Source organism: Heteronotia binoei, chromosome 13 (assembly GCF_032191835.1).
Source record: "Heteronotia binoei isolate CCM8104 ecotype False Entrance Well chromosome 13, APGP_CSIRO_Hbin_v1, whole genome shotgun sequence".
Classification (NCBI taxonomy): Eukaryota; Metazoa; Chordata; class Lepidosauria; order Squamata; family Gekkonidae; genus Heteronotia; species Heteronotia binoei.
Window position 1 is genome coordinate 45,356,857 of NC_083235.1, and position 13,002 is coordinate 45,369,858.

A 13,002-nucleotide genomic window follows, 5' to 3' on the forward strand; every position below is an offset into this window, starting at 1 on the left:
TTCGGTGAGAAGGGCGGGATATAAGTCTAAATATAAATAAATAAATAAATAAATTTCAAAGGAATGAATAATCCAGAAATCTTGCTTAAACATATAGTTTTCTAAAGATTATGAGATTAAACTATACAGCAAAGAAGGCAATATAAAAGATGGTTATAACAAGCAGAATCAGATCATTGGTTTTTCATAAACAATACTTTTTTGGTTTCAGTTTCAGATTGTTACATTTTAGTTTCTGTTTATTTAGAAAATGAATATGCTGCCTCTCTACCTTGTCCAGGCAGGTTCACAAAGGAAATTAATACTAGAAAGCAGTGCTGCTAGTTTCCCTCCAAAGGAGGGTGATTCCCTGCCCCCAGTTCCTGTTTCCCCTTGCAACACCTGAAGCCAGCAGGAGAAAAATAATAGGGCGAAAAGGTTCTCAGTCATAGGTACTGAAGTGTTGGATTTGCACAGTAGTGACAGATGGGTGTTAGATAACTTTTGATAAGAACGGTTTGTACTTACTCTCCCAATCCGATTTATGGGAAATTATTGGGTTAAATCCAATGTCCTTGAACTTTCATTAATGCAAAAGGAACAGGAAGCCATTTTTACCCATTCAGACTTTCCACTGCAGATCCCTATGTCTGAGGGTCCCATCCTTAGTGCTACCAACCTCAAGGTGGGGACCAAGAGTTCTCCTGAAATTAAAGCATTTCCAAACTACAGAGATCAGTTCTACTGAATAAAATGGCAGCTTTGAAAGACATCCTCTATGGCATCATGTCCCCACTGAGGTCCCTCCTCTCCTGTCATGGCCTGCCTTGACACCCCCTAACCTCCACTCTTCCCAGGTACCATACCCACATGCTCAGGAATTCCCTAAGCAGTGAGTGCGCCCTACCCATCCTAGGGTTGCCAGTCTCCAGGTGGGGTCTGGCAATCTCTCAGCATTACAACTGGAGATGTATTTTTATTATGCTATTTTATTTGTCAGCTGCATGGCTCTGATTGGGGGGAAAGCAGTAGGCTTGCCAGGTCTATGTTGGAATATACCTGGAAACTTTGGGGGTGTATCTAGGAGAGGGTGGGGGTTGGGGAGGGCAGGGGCCTCACCAGAGAGAAAATGGCTGCTTTGGAGGGTGAACTCTATGGCATTATACCCTACTGATTATCCTTCTCTCCCCAAATCCATGCTCCCCTGGCTCTACCTGCAACATGACCAAATTTTTTCCAATCTGAGGCTGGCAACCCTAACCCACTCCCAGAAACTACTTTTCAAGGAGTGGATGAGGTGGCAACAAGAAGCAGAAGACCAAAAAATATGCTCTGACAATGGAGTTATGTGGATGGAAAGATTTGGGGTTTGTTATTTTATTTTGGTTGTCCTTTGGATCTAACCCAGTGAAGGTAGGCTACAAGAATGCGCCAGAATGACTATTTTCTGCAATGACTTAAACAAATAGTGGCAGATAGAACTGGAATCTAATGCAATTTTTTAAAAAAAAAAAAAAATCTAATACACTACATTTTAAAAAATGTCTTTGGACAAAATTTTAGAATAAAACTAATTCCTTAGAACTTTTCTCCTCCTGCCCTTTTTGCTCAAGTTTGTCTGTACAATGTCCCCTCCACATAAATAGTATTCCATGAGAGACCTCTATCTTAATTTCCTCCAGCATACTTTTTCTCTGGACGGAAGAGCAATTTGAAACAGACTCCTACTTATCTCTGTCAAATCGCAAGCCCTGACACAGTTTTAAGGACAAAGAGAATCTTGTGGCACTTCAAAGTAATGGATTTATTGACATATAAGCATGACAGCATTGTAATTTTATTGATTTACATTTATATCCCTCCTTTTTGGGTTCCAAGCCTCCAGGTTGGCTTGGAGATCACCGGCTTTTAGAACTAATCTCCAGCTGGCAGAGATCAGGTCTCCTGAAGACAATGATTGTTTTGAAGTGTGGACTCTGTCCCATTGTACCCTGGTGAGGCCCCTCCTCTTCCCAAGCCCCACCCTCTCCCAGATCCACCCCCAAAGTCTCCATGGATATTCCAACATAAACCCAGCAACCCTACTCCTTTTCCCCTGATCAGGGCCTGGCCACTGATGATTAAAATGGCATAATAAAATGCATCCTAAAACTAATGTTAAAAAAGAACTAAAGTATGTTTTATAATTATTGTTACTACCACTGCATTTCTACCCTCCCTTTCTCTGTGGTTGAAGCAGGCTTATAATAGTTAACAATATTTTCAGTTAAAAATCAAAATAAAATAACAAACCCCAAATCTTTCCATCCACATAAAGTTATAAAGCAGAGGATCACAAATTAAAACATAAACCAAGGAGGGAACACCGGATGAAGAGGGGGGGAGTCTCTTTCTGGTGATGAGACAAAGAAATGTTCCTGGGGAAGAAGTTCCATAATTTTGATGCAGCAGCCGAGAAACCCGTTTCTCAGGTCGCCTGCCTATTGAGGGGAAGGGCCCTCAAAATCCTGGAGCCAGCACTGTGGGATTGACTGGCTTTCAGGTAGGGCTGCCAATCCCCAGGTGGGGGCAGGGGATCCCCCGGTCTGGGGGGGGCTGTTTTTTGAGGTGGAGGCACCAAATTTTTGATATAGCATCCAGAACCTCTCCCCAAAATACCCCCCAAGTTTCAAAAAGATTGGACCAGGGGGTCCAATTCTATGAGGCCCCAAAGAAGGTGCCCCTATCCTTCATTATGTCCTATGGAAGGATTTAAAAGGTGTGGGGTCCCTTTAAATGTGATAGCCAGAACTCCCTTTGGAGTTCAATTATGCTTGCCACACTCTTGCTCCTGGCTCCACCCCCAAAGTCTCCTGACTCCACCCCCAAAGTCCCCAGCTATTTCTTTAATTGGACTTGGCAACCCTACTTTCAGGCCTCAGTATCACTTATTTTGTGAGTATAGACTGACCTAGGGTTGCCAGCCTCTGCCAGTGGGGGGGAGGGAGGGATTTGTCCCCAGACTACAGAAATTAGTTCCCCTGGAGAAAATGGCCACCTTGTGGGGTGAACACTAGTATTCCATCTCTGCTGTGGTTCCTCTCTTCAAACTCCCTTTTCCTTAAGCTCCACTCCCAAATCTCCGGAAATTTCCAGACCCAGAGTTGGCAACCCTAAACCTTACTGTTTGGACTAGTAAAATTCTGCCTGATTTTCTTGACAATGCCAATGGCCCATTCTGAACGTTTAAAAAAAGAAAGCAAAAGAGAGGAGGGTGAAAATCTAATAAGTCATGACTGAGGCACAGTTTCACTGTTCTCAACGAACAGATCTTAAAGGATGATTGTGCAGGGCCCCAATGTTTTTTGGAGGAAGAGAGATTGTGTGTGTGTGTGTGTAGATCTGGACTCCGCAATAGGAAATGCTTTATTAGCTGGGAGTGGTGGAGAAAAGCCAGGCAGGAAGAGGCAGTAATAAGAAACATTTTTAACTTTTGCTGCATTCACAGCTTGCCAAACCACTGCTTTCGGGTAAGAGGAAAAGAGCAAAGGGGGGCTGGAAAGAGGATCCCCCCCCCCTTTCAATTCTGCGGCCTCTCTGACAGATTTCACTAGAGTTGAGCTTCCGACAAAATAATGAGAGGACACGTTCCAATTAAGCTGGAAAACTGAGGGAAGTTTGCAGTGTAGTCACAAAGGAGACCCATGAATCCATTTCAGGCTGGTCTTCTGTGTGCTGTGAGGAGCTGCCCCGTTCAATCTGTAAACAGATCTCTCTGAAAAACGCTTCGAACTTTAGTACTGAAGAAAATTTCCCATCTAGGGAAGTGTTAGCCAAGGCCTGCTGAAAGCAGGAAGACACTGGATACAGGACGTGGCCAGGCTGTGCACTATTCCACCTACGAAGTCTCCTGGGTAAGTAGGAATCAGTAGTGTTTCTTTCCTTCAACCTTTCTTGCTGGAATGGAGGGAATGAGAACAGGGGGAGTCTCTCATGCAAGCTGGAAAAATATTTCAAATTCCTGGAAGAAAGTGTGAAATCTTCAGGTCTTTAGAGCAATAAAGGAGAAAATTCCTCAGTACTAGCATCAAATTCTTAGCAATTAGCATCTTGTATTTTTTTTCAGACCTGCTACCTGAGCACCCTTCATAAGCTTGATCATTTCCTGCTGAGGCCAGCTAGCCATTTCTTTTACAGCCAAAGCTCAGTGGGGAATTTCAGTGAAAGGTTAGGGCAAAATATTCCAAAGACAATGATAGGAAGCAAAATAAGTTCTCCAAGAAAGATGTGTTTATGTATTAAGAATATTTCTAAGCCTCCTCTTTAGAGTCCTGCTCGAAGCCATTTACAACTGAAAACCACAGATACTGTTTTTAAAAAGCCATTAAACACAAGCTATGGGAAAACTAGGCAATAATTTCCCATTATGGGAAATTTTAACGCTTTAAAAATTTACCAGGAATGGTTTCAATAAATGATTCCCCAGTGGTGGGTCAGGGGGTCCTATGGATGGGTTGGCATTGGCAGATAGCAAAGAGTCGGACTCGACTGTGTGACTGAACAACAAAAAAGCAATGAAAGCTCAGCCATGTACAGCTGAAGGAGATTACTCTCTGGTGATTACTACTCTGCCTGCTGCTGAGATTTAGGCATGTCTGCAGCAAACTGATATTTTATGGACATGCCTATCAAGCCTAGCCACAGACTAAGTGCTCTACCACAGAGTCAGGGACATTCCCCGCAACCCACATCCCCTGTGCTCCTCAGAGCATTTCCAATGACTTGTAAATTGGCCCTGAAACTCAGACCATTCTTTTCTGTAGCAATAATAGAATATGTTTCCTATCCCTGTACATTGCAGAGAGGAGAGAATTTTCATGTGTGATTCGGGCTTTTCAGCTACAGATAAGATAACTGGCCAAAGAACCCATCTTATTAGGCTGATAGAGAAGGAGCAGTACTCTGACAAGTGTTTCCAGCCACACTTTGCAGGAGGCATTGCAAAAGGTTGTGTGTTGCACAGAGTCATTTTCTTTACTTTCTTCTGAGACTCTTTTCTTGGTATCTTAACTGTTTGCCTAAACAGCTGTATGTGAGGTGTGTATAATCAAATGAAATGGGCTGAGAATCCTACTCTCGGCTGAACATCTGCAGAATGGCAAGGGGGAAGGATGATATGTGGCAGGAAATTAGTGAATTTTATTTATTTATTTATTTATTTATTTATTTATTTATTTAGAATTTATATCCCGCCCTTCCCACGAGTGGCTCAGGGCGGCTGAATAGAAGAGAGATATACTTTCCTCCATCACCCTCCCTCTTGCCACTGCCTCTAACTCCCTCCAGTCAGTTTCACCAAGCATGGATTCTGGATCCATGATCCCTGTGCTGCAGTTAAAAAACAGAGGGGCAGGAGAGGCTAAAGCAGCCCATCACTGTCCTCTCACTTCTCCACCTCAAATCACTTCTTCCCTCTGCCCCACTGAGAATCTGCCAAATGTGTAGTTGTAGCAGCAAAAGCCCAGCAGGAACTCATTTGCATATTAGGCCACAGACCTTGGTGCCACCATTGTTTCACACCGGGCTTTTTCTACATAAGTAGGGACTTATGACCTAGCAGGAGGAACTCTGTGACTAATCTGTCAAGGAGACTTGACTGCAATTACTGCTCTTCTCGCTAAGGAAACCCTGGTAAGCTTCTGAAAACCCCAAGATTTCTCAAGCACAGTTTGAAAACCACTGGAGTCCAAAAACTACCCTAATCAAAATAACATATTATACAAGTTTTTGAGTTCCCTATAACATTTCATCAGGCTGTTTTTTTTTTTAAATGAAGAAAGATCTCTTAGATCATGAACGTAAGACCTTGTCATCAACATCTTGTAGTGTATATAACGCTTTGCTGACTTCAGTGGGTGGAAGGGTGTAGCTGGTATCCTGTTGCATACTCGTCACAGCTGTTACTGGTTACAGTGGTTAAGTAGCATTGACACAGCATGGGCCTATGGATCCAGCATCAACCAACCCTCCTGCCATTTGATGCATCCCTTTTGCCCCACAGTCAGCTGGGTGCATTGGTAGGAAGACCATGGAATGGCAGGTATCTTAGATTCCACCAGGGCGACCACCACTAGGTGGTCTCCCCTGCCACATGAGTATGAGAGCGACCTGTGGGCAGCCCCTGAGCTGGACAGTCCCCAAGCACCCTCACCCCAAGATTTCCCCTTAGTGGATCTGTCCCCATGCTTTTACCACCAGAAAGTTGCAACAAAATGCATATCGTCCCTAGATAACATGATGATGGTGATATTGGATTTATATCCCACCCTTCACTCTGAATCTCAGAGTCTCAGAGTGGTCACAATCTCCTTTTATCTTCCTCCCCCACAACAGACACCCTGTAAGGTAGGTGGGGCTGACAGAGCTCTCACAGAAGCTGCCCTTTCAAGGACAGCTCCTATGAGAGCTATGGCTGACCCAAGGCCATTTCAACAGCTGCAAGTAGAGGAGTGGGGAATCAAACCCAGTTCTCCCATTCATCTCACCCTATCCTAATGACCCAGCACCCAAGTGCTGCAAACAGGGCTTTATGTTCATTCATGACCCCACTTATGGGATGCTGGTGTCTGATTTGTGCTGAGGCTAGAAAAATTTAAAAAGAAATGACTTTTTAAAAGTTACCTGAGATGTTCACCCTTTTTGGTGATAAGCAATAGGCACAAGGTTGCCTGGTCCGACTCACGAAATATCTGGCGACTTTGGGGGTGGAGCCAGGTTTTGACAAGCACAATTGAACTGTGAAGGGATCTCTGGCCATCACATTTAAAGAGTCCACATTCCTTTTAAATGTCTTTCCTCCATTGAAAATAATGGAGGATAGAGTACCTTCTTTTAGGGCTCATAGAATTGGACTCCCTGGTCCAATCTTTTTGAACCTTGCGGGGTTGGTTAAGGAGATGCACCAGATGCTATGTTGAAAATTTGGTACTTCTACTTCAAAAAACAACCCCCCAGGGCCCTAGATGCCCATGGATTATCTATTATACCTATGGAAACTAGTCTCCATAGAGTATAATGGGGTGCTCAGCAGACATTTCCTTCCCTCCACCCTGCTTTCTGATAACCCTGAAGTGGGGGGAGGGCCTCCAAACCAGGGGGTCCCCTGCCCCCACTGGATATTGGCAGCCCTAACAGACACCCTCTTGGACTGTGAATCTAGCACATACTAAGGCAAACTTTGTTCCATTCCAGTTTCTGGGTTTACACACTTGCAAGTGGGTGGCAGACCGCAGCTGTGAGAACTTCTCTAGCCCCTTACCTTGAAACAAGGCCAAAAATTACCCTGGAAGTCACACACTCTGGAAATTTTAGCTTTAAAGAAGGAACCAAGTCATGAGTGTTATCTGGGCATTAAAAAGCAGAACCAGCAAATGAGTTCAAGGTTTTAAAGCCACAGCTTTTATGTAGCACTTCTCTAGGGGTTCAGAGTCCTTAATGTTCATCATTCACACTGGTTATATACTCAATAAGGAAGGCCTGCATTAGTGGGTTCTCTTCACTATTTTAGGTCTTAGGGGTGGGGGATGGTGGTCAAGTGATCAGCTTGCCTAAGGACATACAATAAGTGCATTTTTGAGAACTGAACTAGGAACTTGCGGCTGAAGCTCTTCATCACTATGCTACATCAGTTCTAAAATGTAGGAAGTACATCAGCTTGGCTTTTTTTTAAGACTAAACAAAAAAAATTTAAAAGTGTTTGAAATCATAATAAAGAGAAACAGAACCCAGAATCACAAGGCACAAAGAAGTAATTCTGCATGAGATGAAATCTGGAGTTAGTTCATATGACTGGAATGATGCAGAAGTGAAATGATGCAGCAGCCTGCCTGTGGTGAAGCAGTTGGTTGATTGCTTCAACATATGGCCAGCACACAACCATCCCTAAACCACATTTACCCATGCAAATTTCTAGGGCGGTGTATATGTGAGACTTGACTTTGGTGCATTTGAGGCTATTAAGTAGACACATCAGCATATCCCAAATGTTGCTAGCATCTGTTTGCTCAGAAAGCAATGAAATTCTGTACTGAAAGCCAGGTCTAGCTTAGAAGAGTGATGGTGCAGTCCTAAACAGTTACACCCTTCTAAACCTGTTGACTTCAATGCATAGCTCTTTTTAGAATTTAATTGTAGGGCACTGAAGTGATGCATGTGATGCTCTTTTTTCCTAGTATTCCATCCTTCCAAATGTCCCACTATTTGTGGGAACCAGGCTAACAGATCTAGCAGATGATTAGGATAACCATCTTCAAGTACTTGAAGGGCTGTCATATAGAGGATGGTGCAGAGTTGTTTTCTGTTGCCCCTGAAAGTCAAACCAGAATGGGTTGGAATTAAATCAAAAGAGTTTTCAGCTAAGTATTAGGAAGAACTTCCTGACAGTTAGAACAGTTCCTCTGTGGAACAGACTTCCTTGAGAGGTGGTTGGCTGTCCTTCTTTGGAGGTTTTTAAACAGAGGCTAGATGGCCATCTGACAGCAATGCTGATCATGACAGATCATGACAGATCATGAAAGAGAGGGCAGGAAGGGTTGAATCAGTGCTTAGTTCTGGTGGCCCGTTCTTATACACCCAGAGAAATGCCGATCGCCACTTCGGGGTCAGGAAGCAATTTTTCTCCAGACCAGCTTGGCAAGGGATCCTGGAGGGGGGGGGGGGTTGTCATCTTCTGGGCATGGAGTAGGGATCTGGGGATGTGTTGGGGTAGGTATTTGTGAATTTCCTGTATTGTGCAGAGGGTTGGACTAGATAACCCTGAAGGTCCCTTCCAACTCTAGGATTGTAGGTCCACTGTAAAAATGGAACCAGTGACTGGCTGTTGTAATGCAAATAAAGGGGGTTTCACTTGGATCCTCCTCACTACTCAAGGATTCAGGATCCTGTAAACAAGGTCCTATGGATCAACTGTTGGAGGACCAGGACAGTGGAACACCCTTTCCCCCTCCCTTTGCCTCCTATTAATGTATGTTTTACTGTCTCTTTCTCCCATTGGTTGTCTTCTTCTGTGTCTGTGTTATTCCCCTTTGACATTCCTCTATGTGTGTGCATGCACACATATGTATTTAATTCCCCATCCACCTTCTTGTGTGCATATATGCATGCTTGGCCCCACCTCCTGTTGCAACCATTTTGTGCTTGGCTGTGTCTCATGTGAGAGTCTTCTTGTAGTGACACCCACCATCCTGCCTCAGAATTCCAGAAATGCCTGCAGGCTTAGAAAGATTGGGGAGCCTTGCATCAGGTATTCAGATTCTCATTAGTACATAATAAATGAATGGGCTACCTGTTTGGGTGGCTAATGTAACCATTGCAGTGATGCCATGGTAGTAGCCTATTTCCAGACCCTTCAGCATTTCACAGATGAAAACAGGGAGAAGATTGTAGATCCCTTATTCTAATACCAAAGAGCTCGAGACCTTCCTTTTATACATTGCTGTTCTTCATTCCAACTGCAGTAGGCTATATTCCTTTATTCCATAATATCCAGTCCTTCATTGTTTTCAAAAAACTCCTTTCAGTTTCAAATTAATCTAAGAAAGTTATTATTGATAGTTCAAAATGAGCCTTTTCAGGAGGTGAAGTGTAGGCTGTGTGGTGCCTTAATGAACATGTCTACATGCTTGTACATTGTTACATGTGTGTCCTTACTTATGGACTTCCTGTTACATGTGTATCCTTCCTTATGGACTCCAAAACCTCCTGAGCTTCAACAAGCTTTCTGCATTATATATACCTTCCAACACCACCATTTTATCTTCTAAAGATTCTGGAGAGAAAGTTGAACTTTGAAGAATAACAACTCCAGCAAATCACACTAAACATTTAAGAAGATATTCTCCAATGGTGATTTATCAGGGATGAGAATCAGAACATAAAAACTATTACTGATAAACAGGAAGAGTTGGGAGGTATGTAAGTGGACACAGACAATTATAACATTTGCACCTCTAGCAGTAAATTTTCTCCTGCTCCTCCACAGTGATCCATAGATCACTATAGTGGAATCCCATCCTCTGCCCATTCTCCCTTACCACACACATATCCAAGCTGAGCCCAGCAATGTGAAACTAATAACATGCACTAGAAACTTAGGTGATTGAACAGATTTGGCAAATAATGGTGAGCCAACAGATACAAAGAACACTGAACCCAGTAGACATCCAAGTACATTGTATTGATGACATTCCTGTTATCCCTTTGTAATGGAGTGTCACTGCCCATCCTCATGCCCCTTTTTTTCTGACACATTTGCACAACAAATATCCGAGTGTAGAAGCAGCCTCCATTGAAATGTTCTGTAGCAATGAGTTTCATGGACAATGTATTATTTGAAAAAGTATCTTGAACACGTGAAGTTGCCTTATACCTTGGTCCATCAAGGTCAGCATTATCTATTCTACTCAGACTGGCAGCAGTTCTCCAGGGTTCTCCAAAGGTCTTTCAGATTATCTACAACCTGGTCCTTATAAATGGAGATGCTGGGGACTGAACCTGGGATCTTCTGCATTCGAAGTAGATGCTAGCCACTGAGCCACAGCTTGTGCCCAAATATGTTCTGTGTTGTTCCAAGCATCATGCTTATGAGCATGATTGTCTAGTTTTGACAGAGGGAAGAATGCTAGTTTCCTTCTTACCTGCTTACTGCATGAGAAAAAACAGCCCAATGTTTTCTGAGTTTTTGGAACAGATTTATAGGACAATTTAATTTCATGATTCCTGAGTCTCTTCTCAAGAGCATATGGAAAGCAGTAGACATGAGGCGCCTCTTTGGCGTATCCCTCAGAGACTTAGATGCAGACACTGTCTATGAGAATTGAAGCTCTGGCCAGTTGTGAAATGAGGAGGTCACAGGTTAACTCTGCAATGGGCAGGGAAGTCTGGGAAACAGCTGGAGCAGAGGGAGGACTGTAGACCCATAGCTAGCCAAGAGGAAGAAACAGAGCAAAGAAACAGAGTGGGAGGAAGAACAAGAGCCAAAGCCTCCAAAGCCATTTCATTCAACAGAAGATAAATACTATTATTACAATTTGGAGGGGGGGGGGGGATGTAGCTTTTTCTGTTCTAATGTATCCCTCCTGTTGCTTGCTCCATACAAGGCTGCATTTATGAAATGCTCTTTGGGTACAAGAAATTGCCATTACCTAGCCCTCTAGGGCAACATTACATTTTCAGAAGACAGACTTCAGCTAGGTCAATGACCTTCAACCCATACAGCTGCCATTTTTTTGTTATTGTTGTTTTTGAAGGTACATGTTGTGTAGTGAACAAGACCACAGACCTTCTGCCTTTCTTTATATGCGCAGGGGCAGCTGGACAGCAAGGCAAGGTCACTCAGGGATAGAAAGGATTCTTTTAGAGCTCAGATCTTTGGCTTAAGCCTTGTTTTGGTTCACCTAGTGCTTGGGTGGTGTTTCTTATCACATGCATACTTTCCCATCATGCGCACTTTCTTTGCAACCACACTGAGAAGAACCTTATGATGAGGCAAAGTTACTCCATTATGGAAAAGATTCCTCTGTGGCTTCAACTCATGGCTTGTTCTTCATCTGGCTCGTGTTTCCTGTCCATAGCTTGCTTGGTCTGCTGTCTGTGGTCCTGGCCTTGACAGTGTTCAGCTCATAGCTGTGACTTCCACTCATCCTGTCATGTGAATCTTGTACCATCAAGGCCTGACCTCCCACTAGGTGACTTAGGTGCAGAATTTGGACACCGCCCCACCCCCACCCCCGGCAGACCGGCAGGGCTTTCTTTTTTGCACCCTGGGGTACAAAAGACGGAAAAAGACCCCCCTTCTCTGGGGTCAGGCTGCAGCAGCAGCAGCCCAATCTCTACATTCTATCCTGTGGAACCATAGGACAGAATGGAGAGATTGGGCTGCCTCTGCGACATGACCCTAGAGAAATTAAAAACCCTTCCTCTAGCTCTTTGCCACAGCAGTGGTCCAATCTCTCCATTCTGTCCTATGAGCCCATAGAATAGAATTGGTTATCAGTGCAGGGGGGAGGGTGCAAATAGTTAGCCTTGCCTAGGGTGCCAAACAGTTTAGGTCTGACCCTGGTTACCATGTGACTTCCTGTCATGTGCTTGCAGCACCATAGGTCCCTGCTGCCACCTGAGGGTTTAAAGGAGGGTCACAGGCATGGAAAGGTTGAAGACCACTCTGCGAATTTCTTCTACTAAGGGTAGGTTATAAAAACTTCCTGACCAGATCGCTAAGGAGAATTAAGGTGACATCATGGTGGCAGAGCTCTGGCCTGTGAGTCTTTACCTTCAAGCTACAGAAGTTGGCCATCAGTGGGCTAGTCACTAATGGATAGTTGATTGACTGGTTGGCCTGGGTAGTTGTGGACCTGGTTGGCTTGGATGCTCCTGAGCAAATTTGGCCACTTTCCAGTGCACACTTACCTGGCACTAAGACTTATTGATCACATTGAGATTGATTTCTGAGTAGATCTGCTTAGGACTGATCCCTAATAGCACATCCTAGATGTGTCTGCTCATAAATAAGTTCCATTATGTTCAATGGTATGATCTGCATAACTCTTTGTGGATGGGAGCAAATAGTAATGGTAAAGTTTATGTGTCTTCAAATAGATATAACATAAATGGTAAAGTTTAATTGTGAGTAGACATCATGAAAGGCGAAAGCATTTGGCTGAACATGGTTATTTGTACTGGCTCTTTTAGTACAGGGTAATGTTTTAATTAATGATTGTATGTAGCATTTTTAGGTTTGGAAACTATGTTTGATGAAAAGCTGAATAGAAATATATTTATGGCTTCCACTTGGTAGGGTTGCCAACAACCTGGGGGAAAATGTCCTGGCCCTTAAATAGGGGCTAAACGAGGATGCTATTTTCCTTAATACCATGAAAAGCTTCAGTTGCCTATTTCCACACATTAAGCCTCTATTAAAGAAACATATTTTTCTGTAGACCTCTCTGCAATACTAAATAGAATGAATGCTGAATCAAGCTAACATTC

At 43.5% G+C, this 13,002-nt stretch overlaps 1 protein-coding gene across 1 annotated transcript in view; it reads left to right on the plus strand.

Moving 5' to 3' along the window:
* Nucleotides 1–3,380: 3,380 nt before the first annotated feature.
* Nucleotides 3,381–13,002, plus strand: part of ACVRL1 (activin A receptor like type 1) — a 58,114-nt gene continuing 48,492 nt past the window's right edge. The window contains exon 1 of the mRNA XM_060252590.1: nt 3,381–3,872. The gene's annotated coding sequence lies outside the window, so the exon portion shown is untranslated. The remainder of the gene's footprint in view (nt 3,873–13,002) is intronic.